This window comes from Cygnus olor, chromosome 1 (genome assembly GCF_009769625.2).
Source record: "Cygnus olor isolate bCygOlo1 chromosome 1, bCygOlo1.pri.v2, whole genome shotgun sequence".
NCBI classification, from domain to species: domain Eukaryota; kingdom Metazoa; phylum Chordata; class Aves; order Anseriformes; family Anatidae; genus Cygnus; species Cygnus olor.
Window position 1 is genome coordinate 28215226 of NC_049169.1, and position 25171 is coordinate 28240396.

Sequence of the window (25171 nt, forward strand, 5' to 3'; positions counted from 1 at the left end):
AAAGAATAAAGAAATGCTAGACAATGCATGTGCTCTTCCAAAGACTTTTAGTGGTCAACATTTTGGTGATGGCTATTCTAAGGAGCTTGAGCATGCTGTCGTCTTCAGACAGCAAAAAATGTTGAATACCTTGGGTTGACAGTGCACAATGGATATACACCTATCAAAAGAGGCATCTTTATGAAATCACCCTGCAACAGGGATCAGACTGAGGAATATCTAACTGTATGTCATCTCTCAGATGGACACTAATTCAGCCAAAATAGTTCAAAAATGGTAGACAGGACACAGGCCAAGACGCTACTGCTTGTGTGCATGAGTGTGGTGTGAAAAAGCAGCAGAAAACTAAGAATGGAAGAGTTGAACTAAAAATACAGATGTTGTCATGAAAATTATACAAAGGAGAATGATTCCCAGATAAAATCCTTTCTCTTCTATGGCAAATTAAAGCAAATTAATTAAACTGTAAATTTTGTTTTTGTGTCCATGTCTTACTTGGAAAAAAAAATTTAAAAAAAAAAAAAAGAAGAAGAAAAATCCCAACATACAAAAAAATCCCAAAGCCTTTTCATTGTAAACAAAGTTATTTATATTGATGAATAGTTGGAAACCTAAAGAAGTGTTTATGCTAATGCTACAAATGATGTTCACAGAATGACTCCATACTATTTTTCCCTTCCTGAACAGGTAAATGATGCTACAAGTAGACCACCTGGAACAGAAATTAAAGAACTTTTAAGATACAACATAAAAATAAATTACATGAACACTTGCATTTGGTCAGTGTTTACCCCACTCACTAGAATTAAAACTTCAAAACAAATGAAATTACAGAACAGGAATAAAGCAAAGGAAAAGAAATGCAGGAAAATAATGTCATAAAAGCTACATACTGATTGCAACTTTAAAAAGGACAAAAACAAGTAAAACACAAGTGAAGAAAATGATAGTCTTAAGAGACTAAAGGTGGTTTTTTTGTTTGTTTGTTTTTTGTTTGTTTTTTTCCAGAAACACACTGAGAGTTAACAATATTTTAACCATGCTCTAGTGTCCAGACTATTATGCTTTGGAAAGGCCTGATGTAAGAGGCACTGGAATACCTCAAAGACTGCCTGTGCTGCCCAGAGGCCAAACCCTGTAATCGACGTGCCTGTTAAGAAAGTGACATTCAAAGGACAGTCCAGAATCTCTTCTTGGTGAGCCAGGGTGAACATCGCAGGCTTTATTTATCTCCTCTATCCCAAATAAAATTTGAGTCTACACCTGTGAAACAGGACACTTTTTAAAAGGTAAGGTGGGTAAGTTGATTAGCTAATTAACCAAGCTCTTATATACAACCCATAGGGAGCATTTCAAATGCATAGGACCATTTTTGTTATTAAAATAAAATAGGACAGGGAAGATTTATCATTAAAATGTATTTCACTAATTATACCACCTGGAGTTCCTTCCACAAAACAAACTTTTAATTAGAAAATGAGAATTTATAGAAAATGTTTGGTATAAAAGTTTGATTGTTTATTAAAAGTAGACTGTGGAAAGTTCCTGGCATGCTAGGCAGCACAGGTACACCTGTTCAGAAGGTGCACTTTGTCGTGTTAAAAGACTCAGGAATTTCTTCAGAAACTACTAGCACTTATTTTTTGTATCCCCTTTAGTAAAAAGGGAGGCATGATAAAACGGGTATTTATTTTTACATGATGGGAAAGCTTCACTAATTGTAGGCAAACAGATTATTTTCTCCTTAAGGAAGTAATAAAACTTGATGATACATTTAATACAAGCCAACCAGAGAAGCTGAATTCCCAAGTCCCACACAGCTACTTTGTACCAGCTGAGTGTATCAGATGAGCTGTATTCTTCCCAGAGGCATCAATGGCATAGTTGTCTATGCCTGGAGAAACTCAGCTCATACACTGCAATGCACTCTGTTGCAAAGCAGTCTTCACTGGAGATGCAGATGCATTGCCATGTATAAAATCACTTAAATTGCTTATATAGGGTCTTACAGAAGAGCAGCAAAGTACTTGTTTTAAGTAACACTGCAGAAAACAGCACAAATAAGTAGGAGAATTTTTGATGCCCATCTTCATACTTCATATTTATATTACTGTAGTAACATGCTTGCTAAACTGAGTATTAGTTAACAGTTTTCTGAACTGGATTTCTTTTGCAGAATTAATTGTTTTAAACAAGGAGTCAGGAGAAAATTACTGGACAGGCAAGGGAAAGCTGCATGACTCCAGGTATGTGGTGTAAAAGGGAAGAATGCCTCTTTCACATATCCCTCAAACTTAGCACTTGTAAAGGGAAGAATCATGAGGTCCCACCTCTGAGGTTGGAAAAGGGAAGTGAACAGCAGTCCTCCAAAAACAGCAATGATCAGGAAAGAACAATGACCTGCATTTATTGCCGGGTAGTGCTCCCAGTTGAGTTAATAAAGTTGTGGCCTAATTAAACTGAGCACTTCACATCTTGTTTTTCTTCTTGCATGGCCAGGACAATTAAGCATCCTTTGATGTAGAGTGCTCTGAGGAAATCTCCCAATTACTTTATGAACAATTTTTGTCATAAAGCCTGAGAGAATTTATAGAAACCACCTACAGTAGAATGAGGCCAGAGCCAATCATCACTGGATGACCAGACTTAGGACTACGAGTTTTAAACTACAGGCCACAAAGCCCACAAACACCACATTACAGTGAGAAATTTAAGCTGTCGCAAGTGCTAGTTGGGTACAGCAACCTGAACAAAACTCTGCGGAAAATGACTCTGTTTCACCCCTTGAACTGAAGCTGTTGATAATTCCTGATTTTCTGTTTTAGTGGAGTTTATATTGTACTCTGACCATATTCAAATTCAAAACTAAATTTAATAGTGCATATAACTGCTTGACAATGTCCTCATTCAACAGTCTGCTTAAACATTTAATTCTAAGCATATTTGTAACTGTTTTTTTAATCAAGTTGAAAAAGTTATTTTGTCACTTTTTACCAAAAATAAGCAAGGACATTCCTAATTCCTAATACTAATAATTTGAAATAATAATTTATTAACCTAAATTCAGAGTGTTATGGACATAGGGTAATAAGGATTTTCTGCACCTTCAAACCTCCTGCTATCACAGGCATGCATGCTGTATATCCAGCTCTATAAAATGAGCCATTTCTATATTAAAACTAGTTACTTTGAATAGCATATCTGAAAAACTGAAAATACATATTCTTTCTTAAAGCAGTAAGCATATATATTCCAAAACAAAAACATGTGAATTTAAATTTTAAATCTTAGACCATGTATTCCTTATTTCATTAATCAACACATGCAATTAATATGAATTGAGAAAAATATATCTTTTTTATTAAAATATACCTTTTTTGAAAAACAGCTTTCAGACTGGTAATAATAGATAAACAGTAATAGCTAAATTAAAGGAAAAACATATTATAATGACTTTAAACATTACATCATATATGTATCATATACAAGTTGTACTAACGCATAAAAAATATTAGACCCCAACTATTGTCTCCATTTAATGTCTACAAGTTATTTAAATAAATAAATAAACAAACCTCGAGATAATAACTACATAATTGGAACATCTAAATTACACTTTTTTTTCAGCTTATGAAAAGTATAATATTTTAAACTCTTATCTGTTATTACTTATTTTACGCATAGGGAAAAAAAATGTTTTGTGAAATTTGTTTTGATTGTTGTAATAACAAGTCTGGAAACTCTCTGAAACCGAGTTTTTTTCACAACTAAAATGTGAATTAAATTTTAACAATTGTGCTATTATTCACTTAACTAACCCAGCTGGGTAGAAAATCAGAACGCAAAACAGCACAGTATTGCCCATAAGGCCATTCATCATTAGTACAAATTAGCTCTAAAATGCATCACAGGCAAATAGAAAAAAGCCTGAATTATTTTTGTCTTACAGTATAATAATGAGTCCTGATTAGGAGATACAATAATTTAGTAATGTGTGGATCTATCCACTGAAAAACTCCACTACTGCTGTTGAAATATTTTAAGACATATATTCCATTCAACTCCCCAAACAAATAGCAGACTGTACTTCAAATGCATTGCAAGACTATTAGGTAATCTCTTTCTTTGTTTAGATTCAGTAGGGTTCAGTGACAAACATTCATCTTTTTCTATAAAAGTTCCTGTTCTTTTGCTTGGTTAAGAATTGCTTTAGTTTTAGTAGCAACTCACAATTACTTCACAATTTATCCCACAATAAACTTCAAACAAAATGCAAAAATTATCCTTTAACTATTTTAAAATTATGAATTATTTGTTCAATGTTTAGATCATACACTGGAAAAAGCATTTACATCTGTAGGTAGGCTAATAGAATCAGACACAAAGCTTCTGAAATAAACCAATACCAGCTGCTACCATGCCTCATTACTCTGCAGTAGCTGCTACCATGAAATATTGTACACTGCAGAATCGTGGGTTTTCAAAAGCCACACAGACTTTTTAGAAGATGTAGCAGTACAAAACAGATACTTCTGTGGGGAAAAAAAAAAAAAAAGAAGAAGAAAAAAAAAAAAAAGAAAAAAAAAAGAAATAAAGAAAGTCCTATACTGCAGGATATGTGTTCAACTATTTTCCATTCTAATGTACACACATTTTCCACCACCATGCATTTTACTTATTTTAACAGGTGAAAGCAATTAGATTGTAAAATTATTACATTGTCAATGCTCCAATTTATAAAATAATAATTTAAAAAATCTAAAACTAATGAAATATCTTTCTGATAAGTAACACGCTTTCTGCTTCTAAAATATGCTTGCTTACATAGGAATGACAGTATCATAATCAGTACCTAATCTTTTAACTTATTAAGAGAGGATATACAAGTGACCCAAAAAAGTTGGGCTCCAGCCATACAGTGTAGTCAAAAAACTTTATATGTACACATGCTATACAAAAGTACAGCTTTTAAAAATAATTATTTTTCAAAATCCATTTTAAATATTAGACTTACTGTATACTGCAAAAATTAGATTGCAACAGCTAAATCTCTTGGTAAATGGTATTGTCACAGACCCTCACATCTCAAATGGTCATTAAGAAAGTCTGAAGAGACACACCTTCTGGAAACACAGAAGTAATTTTAATGTAAAAGTTTACACAATTAAAATTACAGAGGTTTAATTTCCAACAAGCCCAGAAGAATTAAATGTTCCATAGCTCTCAGGACACATCTTCAACACAGAAGTTTAGTGTTAAATGTTCATGTAATACTTCAGGTATTAGAATTAAGAACTTGAATATGTTTAAAAGAACATTATTCTAGCAGGAATCAATTGAATACTTCTAATTTAACTATTCTGAAGATAACATTTTGATATACACAAATTAATTAGGCACAAAAATTTAAAGCAGTCTTCTGCTTTATTCAAAAAAACATTGAACATGGTGTTCAGTAAGTACTCCAGAGTATCATTTAGAGGTAGTATGGCACAATATAATTCTTCATTTTAAAATACCAAATAATGAAATGCATAACTCTATATTTCAGAACAGTTTTGTCTTTTCATACTAATCATCAAGCATTTCTTTGCTAACATTTTGTATCTTTGAAACTCTTCTCTGCATAATAAAATTAATTCAACTCACCATTTTCAGAATAATTAGTGCTTACTGATTATTTGCCATACTCTCAAGGGTAAATTAATGAAAATGATTATATGAGATACAAAATGTAAGCAATCACTAGTAGTAAGCATGTTAGGTAAGGCAATACAAGTAGTTCATCAGATAAGTTGTTACACGTCTAGAGACTTTGCCTTTTCAACTGTATAATATGGTCTGTACTGCATCTTATAAAACTATTCCACTAATCCTCAAATCACCTTAATTTAAAAATTCCATGATAAACTAAACAACCAAATCCAGGATGAAAATTACTAAGCATTTCACTTATAATATTCAGCAACTTTGAAGAAATAACATTATTTTCAGTGACGTCAGCCTTATTTTTCTTATGTGTATATCATACCTAAAATAAATTGTACTCAGTATCCTGGATTGCATATGCCTTTGCCAAATAAAATTACTTCTGGAAATTATTACCAAATACCAACAGGGTATTTTCTTCTACCATCAGTATGGTATCAAAAAGCTGATCAGAAATCAAAATAAACCATAATTAAAATGACATCTCTTCTCACCCAGAAATGACTAACTGATCACACAAACAAATCTCAGCATACAAATATCTGCTCAGAGCTTCTGGTCTGCCCTTAAAACTGTGAATTTGGGTAACTGGAGTCTGACACACTTTGCAACAACAAAGGGAATTTTAAATACATTTCAGAATCAAAAGACTTCTCTCAGAAACCCTCTGTTCTATTTTACAGGCAATTCCTCCATTCAGCCATTCTGCTGATCTCAACACATGGCTATTTCTGAGGAAAAAAGGCCTCTCAGGTCAGGACGGTGGGCCACCACAAACTCTAAGGTGCGGCAGAAGACAGACAGGGCTCACCAGTGAAAGGGATGACATTCTCACTGCTGGATGTTCATCTTACTAAGTAGGCTGGCAAAATTTCTTCCCCTCTAACAGATCTAAGGTGTAGCCCAGCTAAGGAGACTGACAGTAACACAGATCAATATTTACAGTGATATCCCTTATGCTAATGATGCATCCATGTCTGACAGCCTTAAATTCCTTACCAACCAAAAAGCAGAAGACAAGGTAAAGAGACATTTTTTGGCGTTACTGTGACATGGCACTTAACAAGCAGCTGGAAGCATAATTACAATCCCAAACTGGAAAGTTTACTAACAAAACCTGAGTTACTGTCAGCAGAAGGCTGGTTAAATCATGGCTTTTCCTGCTACTGCTTCACTTAACCTCAGGGAACCCAGTCCTAACCATACTTTCTGGGAAATATCTATATGCTCTGGATTGGACAAGCTCACATAATGAAGCTGGACGTAGTCATTAACATGATGTGCACACTTTATACTTCATATCTGATATTTAAGAAGACAAAGGTCCATTGCAGTAAGTCCAGCCTCCACGCCATACTCCAGCCAGATCCCAAAAGGGGAAGTTATCAGCAAAGAAAGGTGTATGAAGAAGAAAATCATAAGGTGTCAATAAATATCTACAATCATAAAGGCTTAAGAAAATAATAACCAATTCTTAGAAATCTATTTGCAAAGGAATAAGCATTTAGTAAATCTCAATTTGGGAAAAAGCAGGTCATTTTATAAAAATCCAGAGAGAGAATGTATACCCCCAAAGTATTAACCCATTGGAGAGCAATTAAAGCAAAAGGAATACACTGAAACATTAATGTGGATTTTTAACAAATCCTGGAATACTCTACAAGATCAAGAGAATCAAGAAAACTTAATGCGGCACTAGTGTTCATGAAGATCAAACCTGAGAAACTACAATCAGGCTGACATCACGCCAGTATAAATTCTGGAAAGGGTGAGCAGTAAATAATTAAGAAATGATAGCATAATTCATTCATTTGTAAGTCTTGTCAACTAAACTTGATACCATTTTTTATGCTATAACAAGTTTGGTTAATAACATTAACTTGTATTGTCATAGTACACTTAGATTGCTATAAGATTTAATCTTGCATGACATTTTCAAGCACCATACAAAATCAATATTCTACATTGCATGGATTAAAACTGTTTAAATACACAGATCTTGAAAACTGTAAGTGGAAAATTGTCAGACAATGTAGGTTCTCTGAAGAACTTTTATTGTCCCAAATTTATTACTTTCATTGTAAATCAGAGATTTATTTTTTTTTCAGACGACCCCAGCCTTAATACAATGGGAAATATCAATCAAACGGATGGGCCCATCTTCCTCAATATAACTCATCTGAGCATACACAGCTAAAATGTACCTCTCCAACAAAAATGCTAAAACTATAATTTAGTTCATTTATAGAACAAAGGGTTAAGAGAGAACTTGCTTATCAACTGCAAGTATGTATAAAGCAAGAAGAGCAGTCAGCAGTTTCATTTAGTGGAAAAGAGAGCATTTTGGAATCCAACAGTTGAAAGCTATTAACTTGACTGAATGTGTTCATGTAAAAGTCACATTTCTTTATTTCCATACAATGAAAATAAATAATCTATTACCACCAACTGATGACAGATATGGTAGATTATCTATTTTTCAAATCTTTATAAGAAGCTTTGATATCTTTCTAAAAGAGATGTCACTTTTCAAGTGAAGTTACAGTCTCAAGGAATACACAAAATCTTTAAGGACGTTCTGAGACCTGCATTGTGCAGTGATCACAAGTAAGTTTGTAGGACCAGGTTGCTAGACTTAGAATCATAGAATCATCTAGGTTTGAAAAGACCCCTAAGATCAAGTCCAACCAACAACCTAGCACTACCAAGTCTACCACTAAACCATGTCTCTAAACACTACATCTACACATCTTTGGAATACCTGCAAGAATGGTGACTCAACTACTTCCCTGGGCAGCCTGTTCCAATGCCTCATAACCCTTTCAGTGAAGAAATTTTTCCTAGTATCCAACGTAAACTTCTACTGGTGTAACTTCAGGCCATTTCCTCAGGATTTCCTTATCAGCCAGGACTGTTGATAAATGAGGGAAAGCGACTTGGTGAGCACTTCTGCCAACTCCTTCCTTACCTTTGGGTGGATCTCATCTGGCCCCATAGACTTTTGTACATCTAAGTGGTATTGCAGGTCAAACACTTGTCACACAGTACACCACAAAAGACAAGAGAAACCCACGTTAACTTGACCATTTACTGCATGCTCGTATTTCATGGTGACCAAGAACAGGCAAGTAGATACAGATAGAGAAACGTGTAGGTTTACAACTTCACACTGTAAGGCAAGTTATTCTTTGCAACACATATAAGTAAGATTGACTTTAGAAAGGTCTGAAACAATTCTCATGGACAGTAATTTGGTTTTGACACGTATGTGCCAGGAGTTCTCGAGGACACAGAGAAAAGAAAATTAAACAAAAAGAAATGGCTTTTAGTTACTTAATAATCCCATCTTCTATTTTTCTCCACAGGAGGCAGTGCTCAGAGTAAATCTACAACCGGAAAGTTCAACAGTAGTCAAATCTAGACTGTATTACCAGTTTCTCTACACTTAAGAATTCAGTTTCTTTACTTCAGCAAAGTAGTTCTGAGCAGTAACCATAAGAGGATTGGACTACCCCATTTATTACAGCCCAGCCGTGTCTCAATGACACTGGCTGCCTCGTTGCATTACTGAGGCTCAGAAAGGCAACACAGGTTATGAAAGATTTTTATACATACGCTTCTTACTGCAACTTTAGAAGGAAACATATTTTACGAAGATAAAAAGGAAAACTTAATTAGTTTTCATGTGCTCAGAAGGAGGGAGGGAGAAATGCTAAAAGAACCTAAAGAAAACACAAGACTGAGTCTCTCCTTTCAGCAACAGAAGAATTTCATCTTTGCTACTTACCAGAATATGCTAGGGATATATAGGCATATAAACAGACAGACAGATCTATCCAAGAAAAAAAAAAAAAAAAAGAATGCACATTATTTAGCTGATTAATGTTCAAACAGAGATAAAATGTACAGACTGTTGATGAAAAAGCCAAGTTTATCCACAAGAAGCAAAACTACCAAAGCTCAGATTCCTTCAGAAACAGTCTTGAAGTTTCCCCATGCAATTGCTTCAATTCTTTAATAATTAAATCTCTTCCCTAATTCTTTCTTATTTCCTATCCTTTCTATTCCCTTCCATGAAAGAGTTCTCCCAGTCCTCTTCTACATCAACTATCTACCAGCTGGGCGAGAGTCATCATGTTCTTTCATGGCTTCTATACAGACATGTTGTCTTGCTGCTGAATGCCCATGTAGTATGGGACAAAAAGAACAGCTAAGAATAGTTAACAAGCATAAATTCAGCTTGGTTTTCTTACCTACCCAATACTTTCTTTATCAACACAAATGTTAGATCACTATAGTTTGGGGATTTCTACTTTCTAGTCTCTGTCTGAAATAGGGGAAGGATGTAAGCGATGTAAGTTTGTTAGGAAACCAATCTAAAAATAACTCTTTTTTTTTTTTTTTTCTCCTGCTGCAGATTAGTTGGTTTGGTAGGCTAACACAAATGCCTTTCAGTTCCTGAATATTTATTCTGAATGACATGGTCTGATCACACACACACACATACACACACACAAAAAAAGGCAGTTTTGGTTTAGAAGAACACTATTATACCACTGTGATGAAATTTGGCAATTCAATTCCACTTTCCACTACCTCTATCTCCTCCTCAGAAAACAAAGAAACAAACAAAATAAAAATAAAAGAGGAAAAAAAAAACAAGCAGTCAAATATTAGTTTTGTGGCAGATGCTGATTAGGATAGTCAGATTTTAAAATGAATACACATAAACACATTCCTCACTCATATTCTCACTGGCTAAGCCTTCCATTTCTCTTATCTGCCAAGTAAAACCTGTACTTCAAATTCCTTTTTAAAATCCTTTTTAAAACCCACTTCTTTAGGAAGTCTTTTCATCTTCACCCATTTTACCTCATGTTTGTATTACACTGCACAAAATTACACTGCTACATTTTCTTCCCCTTCTTTAAGTACAGATTCAATAGACAAGAACTCAAAAGCTGAAGGAAATCTTATTCTACCAGGTTTGGGAAGAAATCCATATTGCAGGTACAGGACACTAGTTCTGGGGGCTTGCAGAGCCTGAAGAAGAGTTCAACTTTTGGCTGATGCTGAGGCCACAAGCTGAAGGCACAATACACTCTGAAAAAGCAGTGAGTGAAATCTTCTATCAATTTATTTATTTATTTATTTATTTATTTATTTATTAAGGGAAGGGGAGCAGGAAGGAACGTGAGATGAGGGTTTCAAAGCACTTTACCTATGCAGTTCTGTAGAGGGGCTGAGACCCTCTAAAATATCTAAAATACGCATTGGTGATATTGGGAAACTGATTTATCATAAAGCTTGCAGAGACTTCACTGCTCTAAGATAAATACTGTGGAGTATATGTGGAGCTTCCACTTCACTTGTACATTCTTCACTCAAAATTCTCTTCTTTCACTAAAAGTTGTCTCTTAAAAACTTTTGGGTGCATTTGAGAAGTTAATATCTATCTTTTAATTCAACTGGGTGAGCACACTAATGTGCAATGGACTGATTATTATAAACCTAACAGCAAACAGTGTATCCAGAAATACACTCCCCAGGTAAATGAGAATACCTGTTCACCTTACTGTAGATATATTCACATTAATAGAACTGTGTAAGAAAACTTGTTAAACCCTTGCACATTTGCAAATTAATATTTGAGATTTTTTAAGTGGTTACATTTATCTCAAGAAAGTTGGATAATGTCAAATTAACCACATGAGATTGTTATCTGAAATTATTTTAGAGTGTATTTTAAATACTCACAAATTTTGCCTTTAGCCTTTTTTTCTCTGAAAAGTGTAGATTCCTTACTGATTATGTTATGCTCACTATGAGATCCTCAGATACAAATTCCATACAACAATAGGGAAAAATTCCCTACAGAACTCTACAGATTTTCAAGTCTCTTTTCTTTTTATTATCAAAAGGTTCTGAATAAAAACGTGCTGCAGGTTTACAGAAACTATTCAGAACTTTAAGTGTAGAGATCTCAAAAGGGAAATGTATGTTTATTTGTAACCACCTCTAATTATGTGTACATTTATCCTGCTAATAAAGATAAAATTCACAGTGATTAACACTCTAACGAGAACAAGAAGAATAATGTATTTTACTAAACACAGATCTAAAATTTTAAATGAAGCATTTAAAATAGATTTAAAATTTCACTGTAACTATTTTTAAATATGGACTTGCTATATGCCATTGACATAAATCAACAAAAGATTCATTAAACAAAATTTGAAAAAAAAAAATCAAACCAGCAATTCATTAGAAATCACCAAATAAAAAATTAGAACCAAACTTCAGTGAAGTGCTAATCAGATTTTTAAACCATCAGCCTTTCAGGAAGGGAAAAATACTTTCCTTTTTTTTTTTTTTTTTTTTTTTTTTTTTTTTTTTTTTTTTTTTCCAGTGTGGATACTTAGTAATTCAATTGGTTCATACAAGTAGTTAGAAGAAAAAGCAGAGAAAAATAAGCCTGGAGGTGCTATACTTTTTCCCAAAATATTGAAAGAAGTATACCAGAAGCAATAACATTAGACCAATCACTTAATCTAAACAACCAAAAATATATAACTTTGTTTGTTAAATAGCAGTTTTACTAGCAAATAATGTTTGTAACAAATTTATAATAGATTTTTCTTATGTGTCCAATAAACATGAGTAATTTCTAAAGAATTTTATCTTTCCGTGCATTTATAGACCTCTTCCAATTTTCTCTATAATTAAACTTGATGCAAAATAAATACAAAATGCTTCATTTATAAAATTTTGATGTTAAAAAAGTGCAACTGACAAGATAAAGGCAAGACATAAGCACTTTAATAAAGCTTGATAGAAAAAGCAGCATCACATTCAGAAAACAACTGCAGTAGAAATACAAACTAACACAACTAAAGAGAACTCTCACACAAAGTTGAACTGAACTGAACCACCATTTATCAAAGGAAAAACATTCACTTATTTTCTTTAAACAAAAATTTTACACTTTTAAATATATCAGGGCAATCCCATTTTAAAGAGGTGACTAAGAAGTCTCATTTACAGACATCTCAATAAACATCCAGATACACACAGAAACTACCAAGTATGAGGTTTGCTATTCCATTACAGAGAAGTTCACTTTTCCATTTGTTAATGATCCCCCACCTGCCATATAGGTCCTTCCAAAGGCTGTGTAATATGGTAAGGATAAACCTAAAAATGTAACTGCAAGTATTTCTGAAACTGGAAGACAAAACCTTATGTTGGCAGAAACACAGGAATAACAACACACCTCATAATTTATAATCTAAAATTACATTTATTTTTCCTGCTAAAACAGAGAAAAAAATAAACAAACAAACAAAAAAAGTTGGCTGATAACAACAAGCAAGACACTAGACTAGTTACCAGAATATTTGTCTGAGGAAAAGGATACCTGACTTCAGGTCTCCACTTCAAGGACTGCTCACATATTTCATTCAAAGCCACTTATTAAACATATGCTGCTGAGGCAGGAGTCAAAAACAGTTTTAATCACTGTGTTACAGTATGAATTAATTATACAATGCAAAATACTACCTTTAAAAAAAAAAAAATGTTTCCTACAAATTCAACTTCTGGGTGAATAATATGTTACTTTTCCCAAGAGCTAGAAATGTATTAATAAATTCATTCAGACTGGGAAAGACTACAGAAGACCTACTCTAGACGTACATTTCTTCTGTTTGTTCTCTAACTACTATTTAAGACAAGACACATAATTTCTGCTCTTCCTTCTCTTTCATGGACAGTTAACATTACCAACATGTGTTAGGTCTATTGGTATAGACTCTGCTGGGTTTGCTTCCTCACAAACTTGAGCAGAGAAATACCTGTTTAGATATGAGTGAAACACCGAGCTTTGCCAGCATCACTGAAGTTTTCAGTTTTGAGCAACTTCACTAATGGGATGGGAGTGCATACAGACTGTAAGAACATTAACCCAATTGGTTATCTGAGGACATAGTATTTGCGGTCATAGACATGCTGAATTTAGGCATCTGATTTCCAGTTGCTTTTGTGAAAACCAGAAACAGTCTCATTTTCAGCCAGATATGAGCACTGATAGATGCTTTCAAGTGTTGTTTTGTTTGTTTTTTTCTTGCTTGTTTTTAATTTACATTTAAATTTTAAGTCAAAGTATATTTTAGTGCTTGTTCTCAATGTCTTCCATGAATGATCCCAAACTCCCAACATCCAATCTAGTCCAGCACAGCCACAGCACCCACATTCTTCTACATTCCCTGAGACACCATAATCCCAACACCTCTATCTGTTCCTATATTCTCTATCTGCTGCTGGCATATTTTGATACATACTGGGTTGTTACGGAACTACCCTGATTCCGTTATGTTCCCTGGTTAGTCTCATAGCATACATTCATTACATAAATTATTAATTAGGAACACCATGGTATTAATGGGATTATCAATGGAATTCCTCATGAATCATCTGGAAAAAAAAGTACTTTCACTTGGACTAAGCATTAAATTTATCATCAGAAATCATGTACCTTGCAAAATTTCATTCCTAAATCAGAAGACTGAATGAATACTTAGAATTTAATTTTTATAGAAAACACATTTTATGGACTGATAGTTGCACTTATATTAATTGGCAGTAACATTGGTATTACATTCTTGGTTGTCAAGTAAAAGTTATTAGCGTGCAGATTTTTGTTGTTGTTGTTCTTTACTCTTTTCTTCAATCATACTGAAATTACCAATCAGTACAAAATTTGGTACATTGTGAAGAGATAAAATTTGATAAAAATTGTGGATTTTCTTTAACCACAATGCAAAAAATATACAATGCTATGCAGACTTTTTGAGCGTTTAATTTGGCATTGTTAAAGATCAATGTACACTTTGAAAAACAAACCTATTTTCCATGTAATCCACAACAACAGAATTGATAAAGGAACTCACATTTGACAGTAATTTCATTTTTACTTTAAAAAAAAAAAGAGAGAGAGAGAGAGAGAGAAACAGTATAGAAGTTCTTACTGGTCTATCTGCAAGCAAAATATTCTTTCCAGAGATGTGATTTGTGTAGTTTATAGATCATTCTAAAAAGTAGACATTCATACATTCATAAATGTTTATGTTTAGTTTAAATTTTCGCACTAGAATTAAAAGTACCATTTGTTCTTATTTTGCAAATAACAATAACTTGCGAAAACATCTGAGAGAAAAAGAGTAAAAAAAAAAGATATATTTTCAAATAAAAATCACTCATTAAAATTCTAACTCAGCATGCTGTGAGCATGTGTCAGAAACATTCATTCCACAGTCTAGAAGAAATGTACATTTTCTCCGTAGAAAGGGTACACTATGCAAATCTAAACATAGTCTTACTTTGAAATCACACAGGGGCTTTAACCAATATGTAATTTACAATTAGGCAATTATTTTCTGATTTACAAGCATTATAAGCATAACAAATAAGATTAACCTAGTATTTTAGATACAAATTAGCTCAATTAATAAACCCCACCTATATGCCACTATGCATCTAAGTACATTTTTCCACTTAGATTTTTAGTTGGTTATGAAATGTAGCTCCAACTCAAATGCAAAGATTGAAAGCTAAATTATTTGAGCATTTATATGTTCATTTTCAACCAACTATGCAAGTGTACTGTTTTATGTAGTTTTTAGATAAATTATGCATCAAGTTAAACAAATTTCTAAATAAGATCAGAAAATACAATAACATACATGTTCACAACAGTTACAAGATGAAAAGTGATTAATAATTTAAAAAAAAAAAATCATTAAAATAAAGTAATTCTGCCTCCTGAGAGGTATCATTCCAGACAATCTGGAATGATCTGTCAGATTAGATGAGTCCTTCCCTCTCAGTGAGTCTTTCTTCCCAATGACTACAGCAGGAATCTAGTTCACTTTTTAAGATAAAGACATCTACACTATGGGCATCTGAAGTTAGGGGAGATTAATCCAGTCTTAGGTCTTAAACAGTCAGCTTCCGATATTCGTTTCTGATAAATTGCCCTCCTTCTACAACACTTTTCCATTTGGGTGGTATTTGACTTAATATCACATTCTTCAAGATTCTTCTGTTTTTTAATTAATATCTATTAATATATTTCTTGTCCATTTGTTTAACTATCCTTTGTATACTGAAGTTTAAAGTACATATATAGTAGTATTTTTGCTATCTGTCTAAAAAGAAATGATAAACCCAAATAGTTATGTATGAATTTAATAGAGCTCGAAAGCTAATTAACATTTAAAATGTGAACAGACAAAAGGAAGCTTTCTATTCAACCATGCTTTTTGGCAAAAAGATGGAATTCCTAGACAGACAAAAGTCTGTTAAAATTATCTATGTATCTAAGTTAAAATTACTTAATAACTCCTGTTCACCATTAAATATGGGGTGTACCAATTAATTTATTTTTTCAGGACTTTGAAAGAAAACAAATCAGACATTTGAGGGTCACAGAAAACATTTTTAATTGAGTTCAAACTCAATATTTATTTTAATTCTGTCAGCAAAATAACTGATTTCAGTTCAACTGGAACATTTAAAAATTTTAGTTCATCCATGACCATGACTGCTAAGAATTTTGTGGGGAAATCCACACAAACCTGAAAGTCTATACAAAGTAAATTAAATTCTAAAAAATGAAAAAATGGAAGTCTGTACATGCTCGGATAAGTTGCTTGAAATAAACATCACTGGGATCTTTTATCTTATTTAATAAATAAAGTGGAAGCTAGGTCAAAATAAAGACACCTAAATTTAGGTATCTACATGGAACTGCTCTTACTCAAGAGGGGTAAATAGACCTGGAAGCTCTAGTTACTGTCAGGGGATAGCTACTCAACTCATATTAGAAGAGGCAACAGAGCATCCAGGTCAGCCTAAAGAAAATGCCCATTGACTCACCAGTTAAATCACTGATATGAGTGATGCTGTCAAACAGTACCAAACTACAACCTTTACTAAAGACACAAACAAATTGGTCTTCCATAGGATAGAAGAGAAGATTAAAGTACGGACAAATAATTGGATAAAAACTGGAAAATAAAAGGTAAGGAAAGCCTCAGTAAGATGAATAAAATTAAATTGTATTGAGCTACTTGTGATTTTAAGATTGGGTCCAGTGTTGAAACTACAGTAAATCATAAGACTCAGTAACTAGACAACAGAAAAGAGAACCATTTTTGATACAGATAAGCATAAGGTGATATGTAGATGCTAAAAGCTATCCCAACTTCATCTACGTGATGACAGACACAGATATGACTAATGACCACTAAATATCAGATCTCAGGTTATAAATGAGAGTTAAATAATACCAACGTGTTAAAACCGATCCTCAGACTGACATAAATTTATGCTTCTATTTTTCAGGGGTCTACTCATCAGTCTGATGTGCTTGACATGACAGGATGTCAGTGAAAGCAGTGTTCTGGACAAAGTTTGTGTCCCACTGAGTACTCCATAAAATTAGATCACAGGTTCCTCTGTCTTTATTTGATTTTTGTAGAACAGGGATAATACCAGTGCATCCCTCAAATGAACAGGACAATGACCCTGGTAATGTTTGAAAAGCACAAACTACAGCAAACAGTAATGTAGAAAAGAACACTCTGAATGATATACCATAGACAAGGGAAACTGTCACGCTTTTCTGATACTAAAACAAAATACTGGGTAGCTTCTTATGAAATGGGCACTATACATTCAGAACAAAGCAAGGAATCCTGAAGAACTCTATAAGATGTGATCAGCTGATCCAAAGACTGAATCGCAGTTTGCACACACAGAAAGCCTGAATTAGGACTACACTAACTGCATTACTGGATTTTTGAGCATTATTTTATAACCTTAACAAAGATCCTTAAAAGCAGAGTTACTTGCAATAAATGCATTACTTTGGCTGAAATAGAAACTGCTGTTATTCCATGAATACACCAGAAGAAAGTCTCCGCTTCATGAAAAATATCTTTTAAGCAGTCACTGATATTTTCATAAACGACATTTATTTTAAAAAAGTAGACAACCCATATAGCAAGTTCATCATCCACTTTACATATCCTTTGGCAGATTTTACTTCAGTCTGATCCAACAGCTTAAGTGACAAGGATGGAAACCATCTGATATACTCTTGAAGAGCTTCTTCCAATTTACACTTACTTAAAGGCATCTAACTTAAAAAAGCCAAGATGGCTCTGCATTGTAAACCAAAACACAGTAGTAGAGATGATCAGAAGATGCGCCTCTAAAGTGCATGTCTGATACAAGCCAAAATTAAAGTGATAATATCAAAATTACATCAAAAAAAGAAGGAGAAGGAGAAGGAGAAGGAGAAGGAGAAGGAGAAGGAGAAGGAGAAGGAGAAGGAGAAGGAGAAGGAGAAGGAGAAGGAGAAGGAGAAGGAGAAGGAGAAGGAGAAGGAGAAGGAGAAGGAGAAGGAGAAGAACGAGAAGGAGAACGAGAAGAACGAGAAGAACGAGAAGAACGAGAAGTAGTTTGGCAATGGTATTGATGTTTCTTTTAATTTTGTTTATTCTCCTAGAACAAAAATGGGTAGCTTAAGAGTAGTAAATAACATCTGATCACAAAACAAATCAATTTATACTAAGGTGCTACTAGATTATTCACCTGTATGGGATAAGATTGTGAATGCCTCATGAAGATAAGATTATCTAGAAGTTAATGCGGCATTAAGTTCATAAAATAAAATATTTGAAGGAAAGCATTAGCTGAAGGACTTCAGCTTGTACAGTTTTAGTCTGATGTGCACCTATGAAATACTAACTTGAACTTAGCAAACCTGTTATTTTAAATTTATTTGGTTTTAATACAGAAGAGTGGATAATAAAGTACAACCAAATTGCTGACCTTCATATGTGGACTCATAGTAATTACTATCCTCTGACCATTCAAAAACAGAACTCAGAATTTTTGATTTGTATAAGCATTGTGTACTTTACTGGAAATACGATTTATAGTTCATCTTAGTTAACATTACAAACAGGTTCCTAACTGCTTTATTTCTTACTTCATGTCCTTTATTAACCAACAAAATGAAAAACAAGGATAAAGTGTTTTTAATGAAAAGGTTACATTTTTCAACCAAAGATACAAACAAACACTACTGCTCTTAAAAGAGGTCTATGAAATTCTAAAATCATGATGTTCTACACACTTAGATAAATAAAGACCAAAAAAAAAAAAAAAAAGACAAAAAAAGGACAAAAAATAAGGATTTTTTTTCTAATGCCCAGAAGTTTCAGAAGTTTTTTTTACGTACTTTTCCCTACTATTTAGCATGTAATATATATATAATGTATAAATATAAATAAATACAAATATAAAGAATGAAAATGCTAGGGAATAAATAGTAAAAAGAAGGCAAAGAACAAAAATACCATTCATAATTCCATTACTCAACTTTTAATGAGATTGATTATATGGAAAACTTGAAAAATTATTACTTATTTCACATAATTCAAAATGTATGCATTAACTATTTGCATTATACCTCTTTTACCAAAGACCAATATGACCATTTTAGTTTTCTACCTTACTCCTAAAGCCTACATAAGATTCATATGCTGTATTTTATCAATTCTCTTAGCACACGATATATCGAAATTTCAGGATGTTTTTCTGAATCTGTACGGATCCAATCTGGGGTAAAAATTACATTGAGTAGTAGTATAAATTTAAATGAATAACAGCTAGCTACAATATTCCCAGTAATACCATCAGACCAGGATTTCATGAAGGTAAGAATAATAGTTCATTGTAAATGCCATCTGTAATTACGCTTTTATTACAAACATCTTGTTTTTCCTTGTACACCTCACACACTTTGACTGCTTTCTTTGGGTGTCCTATTGAGGGCCTTCAACCTCCCAAGCTTCCATATTTAAAACCAAAGAATAATTTTGATTGCATAAATTTATTAACAACTATGCTGTCTCTTTCAGTATTGATAGCTCTCTCTCTACTAAGCTGACTCACTGCTGATGAAATGGAGGAAAGACCCCATATAGAGATGCAGAGTAAAAGAAAGTAAAACAAGCAGATTACCTCTGGATTTGACAGTAGAAGGATTAAGAGAATAAAACTGAGGATCAGATGAACTCAACTGCAGAAGACTCCCATCAGTTTCAGTAGCCAGACCATTTCACCTGCTGGTGTGCATTAACTCATACTGTGCTTGCTTTTCACAACATAACTTTGGATATGATACGTAGGGCTTTATTTCAAATCTCATAATGTTTGATATTTTCCTGAAAGCTTCAGTGGTTGGAATCAAGAAATTTTACAATAATTCCTTTTTTTTTTTTAATATAATTTTACAGTTCTCATGGTTGCAGCTTAAAAATTTAAAATTTAAATCCCTAGAAGGGTCAGAGCCCAAAAAGGAGATAAAAAAGAATAAAGAGTACATAATTAAAAAACACTCCTGATGCATAAAAGCCCAATATAAAAATTTGAGGTGGCCAACTTGTGATTTCATGAAACTATTTAAATATCACAAATTTTTTTAACTGAAACCGCAAAAGCTAAAAGCTTTCTTTTCTGTTTTCTTTCTTTCTCAGTTGGCAATATGTATTGCTACAATACTCATACGCTTACTCTTACATCTGATCCTCATTATGAGTGGAATCAATCCTCAGTCATGGTTTTTATAACCATGCTCTGAATAGCTGCTCCATCGTGAGCAGTTAAGCGACATTCGACAGTGGTTCAGAGAGACCTGTTGTTGAGGCTTACTGTCAACAAAAAGCACTTTCTTACTGATGGCAGAACTATATAGAGAGCTGAAAGGATGAGTCACAGTGAATAAAGTGTACGACAAATTTAGCCCTATTTCATGTTTATTCTTTTTTCACTTTCTTTACAGAAAGGAATGACATTTTACAACACTGTTCATCATTTGGACCTAACCAAACAAAATTTGGATTAGGACCTGGTCATGTACCGGTTGCTATTATTTCTGCTATCTGGGACTTCTTATTCAGTACTGACTGATTTAGGATATAAATCATGAGATTTATTATGTTCCTTGACTGAATGACCCAAGCAGTAGAGGTGGTGGGGTGGTGTACTGGGGGTTCTCACCAACAGGTTACAGTATTTACTGGTTGCTTCTCTGTTGCTTTTAGAGAACAGTTCAGAATGCTTCTCAAAACTGCTGGTACACTTGTGAATAAAATATTACAGATGTGCTTATAAGTCAAGATTGGTGCTTTTTCAAAAGAAACATTAACAGTTCTTAACTTTTTCCTTTCTGATGTCTTAAGCAAACCTATTGCATAAAACACACACTCACACTTCTCAAATTAATCTGAAAATTAATTTTGCTTTAAAGAAGCTGCAAACTACTATGCTAACTTTATATATATAGCATGAAAGTTGGTGACCACCAGCTGATCAATTCCCAACCAGAATACCGGTGCTTATCCCTGTTAGGGCTTTACATGAAAGCATTTATTTTTGCATGCAGTTCCACTGATGATAAACTCCCTTAGTGTAATTATGAGCACACAGAAAAAATGACCATGGAATTTAAGATGGTTAAATACTTCTGATTTCTTTCTATTTCTTCAATTCAGTCATTTAAAAGAGCATTCTCAAACTATTTATAAACATGCCTGACAAACTATTCCACAGATCCACTTCTAGCTGCTTGTACTTTGATTCTATGGAAGAAACCACAGAAGAGTGACAACTAGTACGACTGTTTGTGTTTTGGCTTAGTAAATTCAAAACTACCTTGAGTCTTCCCAAATAATGACTGAAATAGAATTATAGGAAGTATTTTTTGCTTTCGTTCTGATTAATCTGGACAGTGCCCACCCAAACTCTGAAGAACTGCTTTCTCTCCTTCTAGACAATGAAAGCATAGGAGGAGTTTCAATTTGGAAATATAAACACCTTTAACTATCAAAAACATATTATCTTGATGAACTAGTTAAAAAGCTATTCCTTTCAGGAGCAAAATTAAGCTTTAATAACCAAAAAGACAAACTTATTTACTTAGTTTACAACTTTTGTATTCACCATCTTTCTTTAAAAGTAACATTACATAGCAAGACTTGTAATACACATCATTATATTCTTTCCAAAAACTATTTTATTACCATGTAGTACCATTAATTTATCTATATTGCAAGACATATATATTTATATTTATTTGAACCATGACTAAAGAACGTTTCTTTTTCCCCTTTTTTTTTTTTAAAGTCTACAGTAGTTCCGTTTCCATATGGTATAATATACAGATATAAGCCCTAGTATATGCAATTGAACTTTTCACACCCTCAAAAGCCGCAAAATCAGATGGTCTGTGGTTTTTGCAGCTGGTGCACTGCACTCATATTGGGTAGTGTCATATGAAAAATATTTCACTCCCCAAGCCCTAAACAGAGTCACTCATTAATGAAATGCAGGCAGTACAATGAGATCATATAAGGTATAGATTTCAACAGCCATACTAAAAACAGTAAAGGAACACTGAACAAGAACACAAATCAAGTTCCTCTGCCAGAACAGGAATTTTTTTTAGAGGAATGCCTTCTTACATTTAACATTTGCTTTGAAAACAACTGCTAACCACTACTCAGAAAAAAACCTTTAGTACAAGTGTTAGCAGACTAAACAATCACAATTTGGCAGAGGAAAAACAGTAAATAACTTCAGACATAGTTACATTACAGGATGTCTCACCCCAATACGCCACTATCAAATCACAAAATGATTTACTTAATACCACATATGGAATCTGCTTACTTAAGAAAATAAGCTGTCACCAGCAAAAGTTTGTTTAAAAATAATTTCAGAGCTGAGGTTTATCAAATTTCACTTTAGTTTGTTTTTACAGAAATCTGAAAAGAAAAAAAAAAAAGAACGCAATCTTGTTGCAAAAATATTATATTAAGCCCACTTTAACAGAAAATGTATACTTAGGCTGAATTTTTACACAGTATTACTAGCACAATTCCTTAAAAGAATGACCATGGCTTTGCACTGTATGTCATGACATTATATTCCAATAAAATGTGTCAGAGGATATTATTTAATTTCTGTCCTTCCCAAGTGATACCCATCTATTTTCCTCAGTCTAATAGCTTTAACTAAGAAAAGACTTAGTGGAAGAAACAAACACCAGACAACGCAGCCAACGTACTTTACGGACTTGATTCTCTTCTCTCTGACTCTGATACAACTCTGTGGATTTCAGTGGCCGGAATATGATCATTGTAACTGAGCTAAGTCTCAGGCTTTGAGTAACTATGTTATAAATCCAAGGGCTCCAGCAGGTTTGTTTTATCTAGGGAGATTGTCTGAGGCGAAAGTACATCCAAGCAAAGTAAGTTACACGTTCGATCTTGCCCTCGAAAGTCGATGAGGATATATTGGTAACAAGTGGCCAACTTCATTTCTATCTATATTACTTATTAATTTCACTTTTAAAATAACAGTATTTTGAAAATCTCATGCAACTGGGATAACCCTTATATAAATACAAATATAAATATATATATACATAAATTAAAATATAAATAATAAAATGCAATCTACTAATTGAATAGGAGACCAGGAGACAAGACAGTTGTGGTTTTGTTGTTGTTGTTGCTGTTTTTCCCTGCTACTCCTCACTCTTCTGTTTACTCAATTTCAATGCTTTTAAGAAGTAACTTTGTATTTTATGTTTTGGAAGTTATGATTATTTCTCTTTGCAGTAATTACTTTTGTAGCAATTTATATGCTTTTAATTGTCTAATGCCACTCAGCAAAGAGGAATTACTAAAGGTTGTATCTCTGAGCCAAATAAGTATACAATGCATGAGATAAATTCCTACATTTATCTGCATCTGTTGTCCATAAAACGTTTATACGCCTCATTCGTGCCGCCTGGCAATAAACTCTAGCTTACACTTGAAACACTACATGGAGTTGAAATAATGCATAGTACCACAGCTCAATACAGAGAATTAAATACAAGCTAAGAATAGAGCTGCTTTTATATTAATCCTGTATCAGTACCAAGGCAAAAGCCTACCAGGATTTACAGATACCACATATATCAGGAAACAAAACTCTGAACATTTTCCAGCCATGTACTTTGCCACAAGTTTCCATATTACAGAACATCTCTTTAAAATAAAAGCAAAACAAAACAAAAACTATATTATAAAACAAACACTATATTATACAACAATAGAAATAATAATAAAAAAACAGGAGCTGAACTTAACCATGGACTTCAATTCAAAGACAGAATATTAAGTGTGTGTAAATTTCTCCACTACTTACCTCACAAGAAATTGCATTATATACTGTGATCATGATATATATGCTATCTTTTAAGTTGTGTAGTAAATATGCCAAGTTTATTACATGCCTTCAATAACACAAATCAAATTCTGCTACAATGAACTTAACTATAGAAGATAGGTTCCTCTTAATTAAGAAAATTATTCAAAAGTAAAGTCTTAAATAACTTGCTCTAGAAATAGACTGCCTCCTTTTTTATATCATATATCAATACAGTGTCATACTTCTCAAATATAAAAGGTAGGAATTTTTAGAGTAACCTTGCTTTTAGCAATAAAAACTCATCACCATTCAAATGCAATATTCAGACCAACAATCTATGGAGATCTTTCACTTACACCTGGTTTTAAGCAAACTGTCCGACTTGATTTCAGAGAAAAATATTTTCTGTGTGTTAGCTTGCAAAGTACCACTCCTGGACTTCAAAGCAAGAATGATACAAAATTAACTTTGAAAATATGTTATGGATTAGAATGGATTAGAAACAGGCAAATCTGTAAGTCTCAGAATGTAACTGCAAACAGGGAGTTATATTAGGTGCATTTTTAAGACAGACCTGCCATGGTAGGTTACCAGTCCTGTACCATTTCACATTTTTATCAATGACCTCCCAGAAAATGCAGATTCATTACTGATGACGTTTGCAGACAACACACCAAATGGTAACAAGGAGAGCCAACCACTAGAACAAAATGTTTGAAATCTATGACAAGGCACTAAATAAAGAAAATGAATACTTCTCCTACCACAAATACGTGAAGTTGTACTTCCAGCTACCAAGAAAGAAGTCCATATTCAAAGGATGAAACACAGTATCTTAGAAATAATGACAGACTTGAAGTTACGATGCATAGTGAAGTCCCATGGCACACTGGTCAAACGGACAAAGACCCTTGATCATATAAAGAATGAGAAAAGGACAGTTATGCTTTTTAAAATCCCAACATAATATAACCATTGCAGAATATGGTGTCCAGTTCAAACGTCCACAGTAAATTGGGAAAGTTTAAAAGACAATTCAGATAACCTTAACATGAAAGCATGTCTTATACATTGAACTCCAGGAGTCTTTGTCTATTCAAGTTCCCAAAAAGAAGGTTAAAAGCATATG

The 25171-nt window shown here is 33.3% G+C and overlaps 1 protein-coding gene and 1 long non-coding RNA gene across 4 annotated transcripts in view; one reads left to right on the plus strand and one right to left on the minus strand.

Moving 5' to 3' along the window:
- The window catches only part of FOXP2 (forkhead box P2), a 439155-nt gene that overhangs the window by 235042 nt on the left and 178942 nt on the right, over positions 1–25171 (minus strand). The gene's annotated exons all lie outside the window — the stretch shown is intronic.
- LOC121066776 lies at positions 2223–9420 on the plus strand. Its single transcript, XR_005817948.1, has 3 exons — positions 2223–2246; positions 6393–6493; positions 9075–9420. It is a non-coding gene; the product is annotated as an uncharacterized LOC121066776 (long non-coding RNA).